The sequence below is a fragment of the Malania oleifera genome, chromosome 1 (genome assembly GCF_029873635.1).
Source record: "Malania oleifera isolate guangnan ecotype guangnan chromosome 1, ASM2987363v1, whole genome shotgun sequence".
NCBI lineage: Eukaryota > Viridiplantae > Streptophyta > Magnoliopsida > Santalales > Ximeniaceae > Malania > Malania oleifera.
In genome coordinates this window covers 13,218,968-13,226,458 of record NC_080417.1, presented here as the reverse complement: position 1 = coordinate 13,226,458, position 7,491 = coordinate 13,218,968, and positions in this window count along the sequence as shown.

Below are 7,491 nucleotides of genomic sequence, written 5' to 3'. Positions count from 1 at the left end.
AAGAGCGATTAAATAAACAATTAAAGTTCAACAATAATAAAACTCCCTAACTAATATTCAAAATCCAAAATTTCACTAGTTAATTTAATAATAAATAATGATAGAGAGAGAGAGAGAGAGAGATAGAGAGAGAGAGAGAGAACAGAGAGAGGCAGAGAGTAACTCATAATAAATAAAGATAGAAGGAAAAGGTGAAAATTAGAGAGAAAGGTGTGCTTGGTGATCTTCGGGTGTTTGCAGAGGAGCTGGGCAGGGGCTGTGCTCGGCTGGCAGTGGTGGAGTGGCCAGTCCTGCTGTAGAGTGGTGGAGATGTTGCCGGAGTTAGTGCAGCAGAGGAAGGCCTTGGCTGACTTGGTTTTGTTCACGGCAGCTGCAGGTGCTCGGGTGGATGTCCAGAAGTTGGAGTTGCAGAGGTGGCTACTGGTGTGGTCGGGTTCCAGCAAGAGCTGCTATGGCTCACGGAGTGGTCTGTGCAGAGGAGGCACTGGAACAGGAGTTGTAGCAAAGGGGTTGCAGAGGAGAGGATGTGAAGGTGCTGGGCTTAGGGAAAGAAAAATAAAAATAGAGAGAGAGAGAGAGAGAGAGAGAGAGAGAGAGAGAGAGAGAGAGAGAGAGAGAGAGAGAGAGAGAATAAAGCAAGGTAAAGAGAAGAAGAAGAAAAATAGGAGAATGGGAAGCCCCAGGGGCTGCCTCCGTAGGGGGAAGAAGCAGGGGAATAAAAAGGGGGCATTGGGTGCCCTAGACCCGGATGGAGAGGATTGACCCGGCCTGCATGGCCGGGTCACATCAATAACCCAAGTATATATATTTTTTTCATTTTTTGTTGTTCTCTGTTCATCGCAAATCTGACTCTTCTGAAATCCGTTTCTCACAAAACTCAAAACACAAAAGTTGTAGATAATCCTTTTCTATTTCTCCAAAAATTTGAATCGTCTTGATCAGAGCTCGGACGAAAAAGTTATGTATGAAATACAAACAGGTGTCAGTTTTGGTTCCCAAAAATTTTCCTGCGACAAAAAATTATCAAAAATTCATAAATTGTGCAATGAAACTCAAAAATGATAATTTTTGCACTTTGTTAAAATATTGGACAATTTTGAACATTTAATTAAAAATATAAACTGTAAAGTCCGGGTTAAGATGCCCAAATACGCAGTTTTGACGCGTAATCACAAGCCTAGGAAGCTCTAGGGCAGGATTAGTTGGTTGTTTGTTTAAAGTAAGTATTGGTGAGAACTGATGTGTGTATAGTAACATTTGGGACACCTAGTATTGTATTAAAGTCTGGTTCTAGAGAGTTATCTATGTATTATGATGACATTAGCGCTCTGGTATTGTGTTTGGGATTAGATGTATATATGTTGTTTTTGTTGTTTGGTATATTATAAGTGATGGCCAGGTCACCACAATACCCCACTTCTAGTCGGGTCATGTTGATGTATGGTATCAGAGATGTAGATTGATTATTGTAGTTTATCGTATTGAAAAGGGGAAAAAATGGTAAAAAAATCAGGTCATCACATTAAGCAAAAATTATATTGGCTTAAGATGGTAGAGGGTTCGTACTTGACTCAGCACATCAACACATTTAATCAAATCACTAGTGATTTGGGGCGAGTTGATGTGAAGTTTGAGGAAGAGGACAAAGCGTTGATGCCGCTGAATTCCCTACCTACGTCACTTACATATGAGAATCTGATTACGACACTGACTTGGGGAAAGAAACCCTTGAGTTTGAGGACATCACTAGTGCATTGCTAGGGTTCCATCAAAGGAAGAAGGTCAATGATGAGGGTTCACATGGTGAAGGGCTCGTGGTGAAGGGTAATCAGGATCGTAGGAGAGGCAAATCCCTAAGTGGATCGAGTGGTAATAAAACTCAGTCCAAGAGAAGGAAGGATGTTTGCTGTTTTAAGTTTGGGAAACTAGGGCACATAAAATCGGAATATCCAAAGTGGGAGAAGGGGAAGGAAAAAGTTCAAGAGGGTTCATCAAAATCTGCGACTGTGGTGGAATAAGAGGACTCAAGAAGCAGTGATTGTGAGATGTTTTCTATTTTATCAGGTTCATAATATCTTGCAGGTACTTGGATCCTAGACTTAGGATGTTCTTTTCACATGGCACCTAACAAAGTCGGGTTCACCATTTACAAATTGGTGAGTCCTCATTCCATTCAGATGAAAAACAGTGCGGTCTATAAAGTAATCAAAATGGTGGATATTAGGATCAAGATGTGTGATGGTGTGATAAGGATTTTGTGTGGGGTAAGTCATATATCTTATCTATAGGAAGAACGTGATATTATTGGGTGCTTTGGAATATAACAGATATAGTTACAAATCTGAAGGCGGGACGATGATGGTGTGTGATGGCATATTGATGGTGATGAAAGGATAAAGGATAGGAGGGAATCTCAATACACTACAGGGTAACACAGTTGTAGATTGAGCTATAGCTGAGAATTTTGAGTCAGATAATGTCATTTTGTGTAATACAACCACACACAAAACGGTAGGTTTTCTTAACTACATTGTTGTGAATGTTTGGGGGACTGGTGAGGGTAGCATCATGGGTTGTACATAAGTACTTCGTGAGGTTATCATGAAATGTCTGGGGGTATCTCATGCGGCACAAGTTGGAGATGTTTGTTAGGTGTAACTAGTGGCTGAGGTGGAGTACTAGACCAGGAGAGAGTTCCTCATGTCAAACATTGGAGCTAAGTACGGTGGTGTTCAAGGAGTTTTGCGAGCAGCATGGCAGGTTATATGCAGGGCTTGCAAGGAACTTCTTGGTAAGGTCAGCAAGTATGGTGGGTTTCTTGATTAATCGATCACCAAAGGTATCACTAAATTAGAGAGTTGCAGGAGAAACTTGGACAGGTTATGCATGTTGACCCTATGGGTCATACCCTATTTTGATTATGAAAAATACTCAGGTATTTAATGTTTATCAAGTTGATATGCATATTTATCTTGGCGGTATCATATGATGGCACTCGGAGACCTAGAGGAAAATGAAGACCCTAAAGATCATTTTTGTTGTAATTTGTTACTATTCATTTGGGTCTATAATATTTAAGTAAGAAAGGTCTGTAATATTGAATGCATTTCATGCATGTAGGAACTACAAAGCTCAAAAACCATAGAATGACTCTAGGTCCCTACACATCTCCTAAAAATCAAAATGACCATAGAAAGACCTTCGGGAATACCCTTCGGTCGACCGAAAATCGACCGACACGAAATTTTTTCGGTGTCCTCAAAATGAAAAATACCTCGAAATGACCTTAGGACACTCACATATATATGGCTAAGTGAATAGGGTGTTTGCATGATCAAATAGGACCAAAATGCACAATATATGCATGTTCGGTCGACCGTACTCCATAGTACAAAATGCCCCCAATCGAACGAACTAGTGCTAGGTCAACAGGTTGACCATAGTCCAGTCAACCGAACTCTTATAGTTCATTTGACCCTGGTCGACCGAACTCCCCAGGAGTCAACATTTTGACCACCTAGTTAACCGAGCCCAAATTGCCTTACAACCCTCTGGTCGACCAAGTTCCCACGTGTGGGAACTCAACGGTATGGTCGACCAACCGAGGTAGTTCAAAATCTTCTCGGTCGATCAAACCTCGTAAAAAGGAAAAATCATCTCTGGACTTACAAGTTCGATCGACCGAATGTCTAGTTCATTTTAGTCCCAATCGACCGAACCTCGCAAAAAAGCTTTGGACTTACAAGTTCGGTCGACCGAGCTCACAATTCATTTTAGTCTCGGTCGACCGAACCTCAAAAACTTTGGTCAACCAAACTTGTCTCGGTCAAACGGTGCTCTCAGGGTTACCCCATATTTTTTACTACAGTTAATATTTTTAAACGGGGTTAGTTTATTTAAATAATATTAAAACTTTATAATTATTCCTTATATGTCCTGAACGGTTATATTTTTGGGAAAGTCTATATATACCCCCTTATTTGGAATAATTAACATAAGATTAGCAATACGATTAGTGAAAAATCCTCTCAATCTCAAAAACCTATTTTTACCTATTCCACTCCAAATATTCTTATATATTCATTCTCTTGATACATCTTAGCATTGTGAGTATATTTTGTGTGCTAGTGCTTATTAGGTATTGCTAATACTCCCATTGTCTTGCTTGAATATTTGATATTGATTTTGGGGAGTTTGGCATAGTTGATCCCATAGATTTTTATTGATAAAATCTTGTGCTGGGATAAACTCATAAGCTTAAGGATTTTTGCATTGTCATTGCAAGATTCCTATAGCTTTATTTTTGTGTGCAAAATATTTTACAAAACTAGATTTCAAACAACTCTTGTGTTAGATACATTTGAGAAAATATTTTTGAGGTTGTTTGAATGTTCTAGTTGGCATCTTTGAAAACCTAAGCCTGCATTGAGATATTTTGTATGGTGTTTCAAAGAAAATCCTGTTTATACACTCTTGTGCATATTTCAGATTATCCATAATATTGAATGTTGATTGCACACGTAAAGCACCGAGCTTATAGTTCTTACAACATTGAGGTGCATTGATTATATTAAGTTGTATTGGTACACATACCTGCTTGTGTAAGAAGCGCATTTCCGTGTACAAATTTTACACAGATTGGTTGTATTTCAAGCGCGGGCCTGAAGAGGGAAACTAGCCCTATTGAATAGTCCCGAATTGGCTTAGACCCGATTAGGAAAGTTAGGTGCGTCATCCTGGTAAGGCGTGTTGGTTGAGGTCAGCCCCTTTAATTGACCTGATTGTAAACGGTGTCGCTCCACCTATTAAGTGAGCTTATAGTGTAATCCTTGTACTGATGTAGCCAAGGCGGGGACGTAGGCATAGTTGGCCGAACCCCGATAACATATCGTATGTCTGTTTATATTTCTACACTTTATATTTACCGCATGTGTATGTTAAGATGTGAATGATGTGCATGACTTAAATTTCCGCATCTTATATTATCTGCGCATTTGGGATTGTATAAAAGGACCCTAGGTTACCAAATCACACTAACTTCTGACTTATCCTAGGAGAAAAGTTTAAAATTCCAATTCACCCCCCCCCCCCTCTTGGGAATACACCAAAGCTAACAATACAGTAGACTTTTGTAGTTAGAGAGAGTTTGGACGTCCAGTCATGTACGTTTCTAGTGAGGTGGGATCTAAGCTTGGTATTATGTCTAGATGGTACACCTTTTTGGAATATAAGAAAGATGGGTTCAAGCTGGGTGATCCAATGGCAAACAGGGTGGTGATTAGTGGAGACATGGTTTTAGGTGTTAAAGCCATGGGATAGCGTACTCCGGTAGATGAAGAGAAACAGGTGCCAGAAAACTGCAGTAATAGCAATGACCATGTTGTGCAAGTGGAGTTGGAGACTTAGGGTAAAAGTGCAAGGAGTTCTAGCTCAAGAGACTTGCAGTATCACAACATAAAATATAGAAAAAAAGAGATTGTGATGCAGGTAGAGTTATAAACTCAGGACAAAGATGACATTGGTCGTAATACAGAGAGTTCAAGCTTAAAAGACCAGTAGGATCACAATGGGCTCAGATGCACTATCAAATTACCACCCAGGTATAAAGATCTGATGTCCTATGTATCCATTACTATTAGTAAGGATCCTACTACCTTTCAAGAGGCAGTGCACGGCCAAGAGAAGGGTAGGTGGATAAGTGTCATGGTGGAGGAGATGGATAAGAATCATACGTGGGGTTGGTGGAGCTCCCGGAGGGGGAGAGGGAGATAGGATGCAAGTTTGCAATTATTCTATTGTTTTATATGAGTGACATGCATATTTCTAGGAGGGTTCCGATTAAGGTAAATCATCCGAGGACTCTGTTGAGAATAGAAATTGACATGAAGGTTTTGGGTGCTACCAAGAGTATTCTTAGGTTGGAGATTTGTAAGTATAAAGTTACAAAGAGATTGGGATTATCTCGAGGTGACTTTGTGGTCATAGCTGCACGGAGATTGGGATTATCTTAGGGTGGCTATGTGGACAAAACTACAGGGAGATTGTGGCTACCTTAGGGTGATTTTTTGGATCAGGTGTTGAATAGGTTTAGCATAGTTAATGTTAAGTCGGTCACCAGTACACCATTGGCAAATCTACGTAAATAATATACCGCTCAGTACTCAAGAATGGGTGGTGATGTTCATGTTATGTCAAAAGTTTCCTACACCAGTGCGGTGGGGTACTTCGGCGGGCAATAGAGTGATTTGTCAGTTGTGAGGTTTGTGGATGGAGACTACACCGGGGACTTGGATGACAAGAGGCCTACAACGAGGTATGTTGTGGGAAGACCTAATTGTTGGAAGTCCAAGGTATAGTCTCAGGTTGCACAAGTTACATCTCGATCAGAGTTCTTGGCAGTAGCTGAGGCTACTAAGGTAGCTTTTCGGTTTAAAGGATCATTCAAGGAATTGGGTGTTCAGTTAGGTGGAGTTCCTATTACCACAAATGAGTTCAAGCATTACTTGGACTTGGTTTACGTCTTTAGGTGTTAGATAGGAGGCGGTCCCAATATACTAGCTCGAGTGGAGCAACAGGGTTATGCTTTCGTATTCCTCTTAAGTGGTGAATATTCGCCAAAGTGGAGATTGTTGGAGAGTGGCTCATATTTTAAGTGGAACACATGCACCAGGAAAGTATCGTGAAGCGAGGAACAAGAGAGAGGTTTGCATGAAGGCAACCGCTACCGGTTTACCCGAGGGTTTGAGGGCTAACCATCAATGGTTTGGGTGTAACCATCGACTACTTCAAGCAAAATGCAGAAGGGTTCTCTCAACTACAAATCGCCGACAGTTTGCTCTAAATCGTCAACGGTTATGCTCGCAGATGTCGCGGATTTTCGAATTGAAGATCAGTAGATTGAGAGTTTTTGAACGATTTTCCTCTGGGAGATTGCTATAAATGTGTTTTAGATATACTAGAAGTCTTATGTGTGCATTAGATTAGTAATTAATCATTATTATGTAACCCTAGTTTGATTGAGCTTTGAAAGCTTTACATTGAGATAGTGAAAAACAGCTACTGCTCCCGTGGACGTAGGCAGATTTTCAAACCACATAAATTATTATGTCTTTGATTGTGCTTTCATTGATTCTAATTATTGAGTGATTGCTTGTTTAGTATTTAGTTCATCATCGAGTGCTTGGCTTGCTTGTTTCATTGATTGTTTTGAGAGAGTTTGTGTGAGGTCTTCTACTGCACACACTCGACAGCGACAATTGGTATCAGAGCGACGATTGTTGCAACAACAATTGGAATCAAGACGCTGATTGTCACACAACATTATTATGAAATTTTATTAAATTTAAGTAAATAAAAAATGATAATACCACATTGTGATGGAGTATTTTAGGAAAATTTTACAAAATAGTAGAATAAAAAATAGTTAGTAATTGCATTATTTTGTATAACTCTAGTAGAGTGGTTAGTTCAGTTGATAGTTACATGAATGGA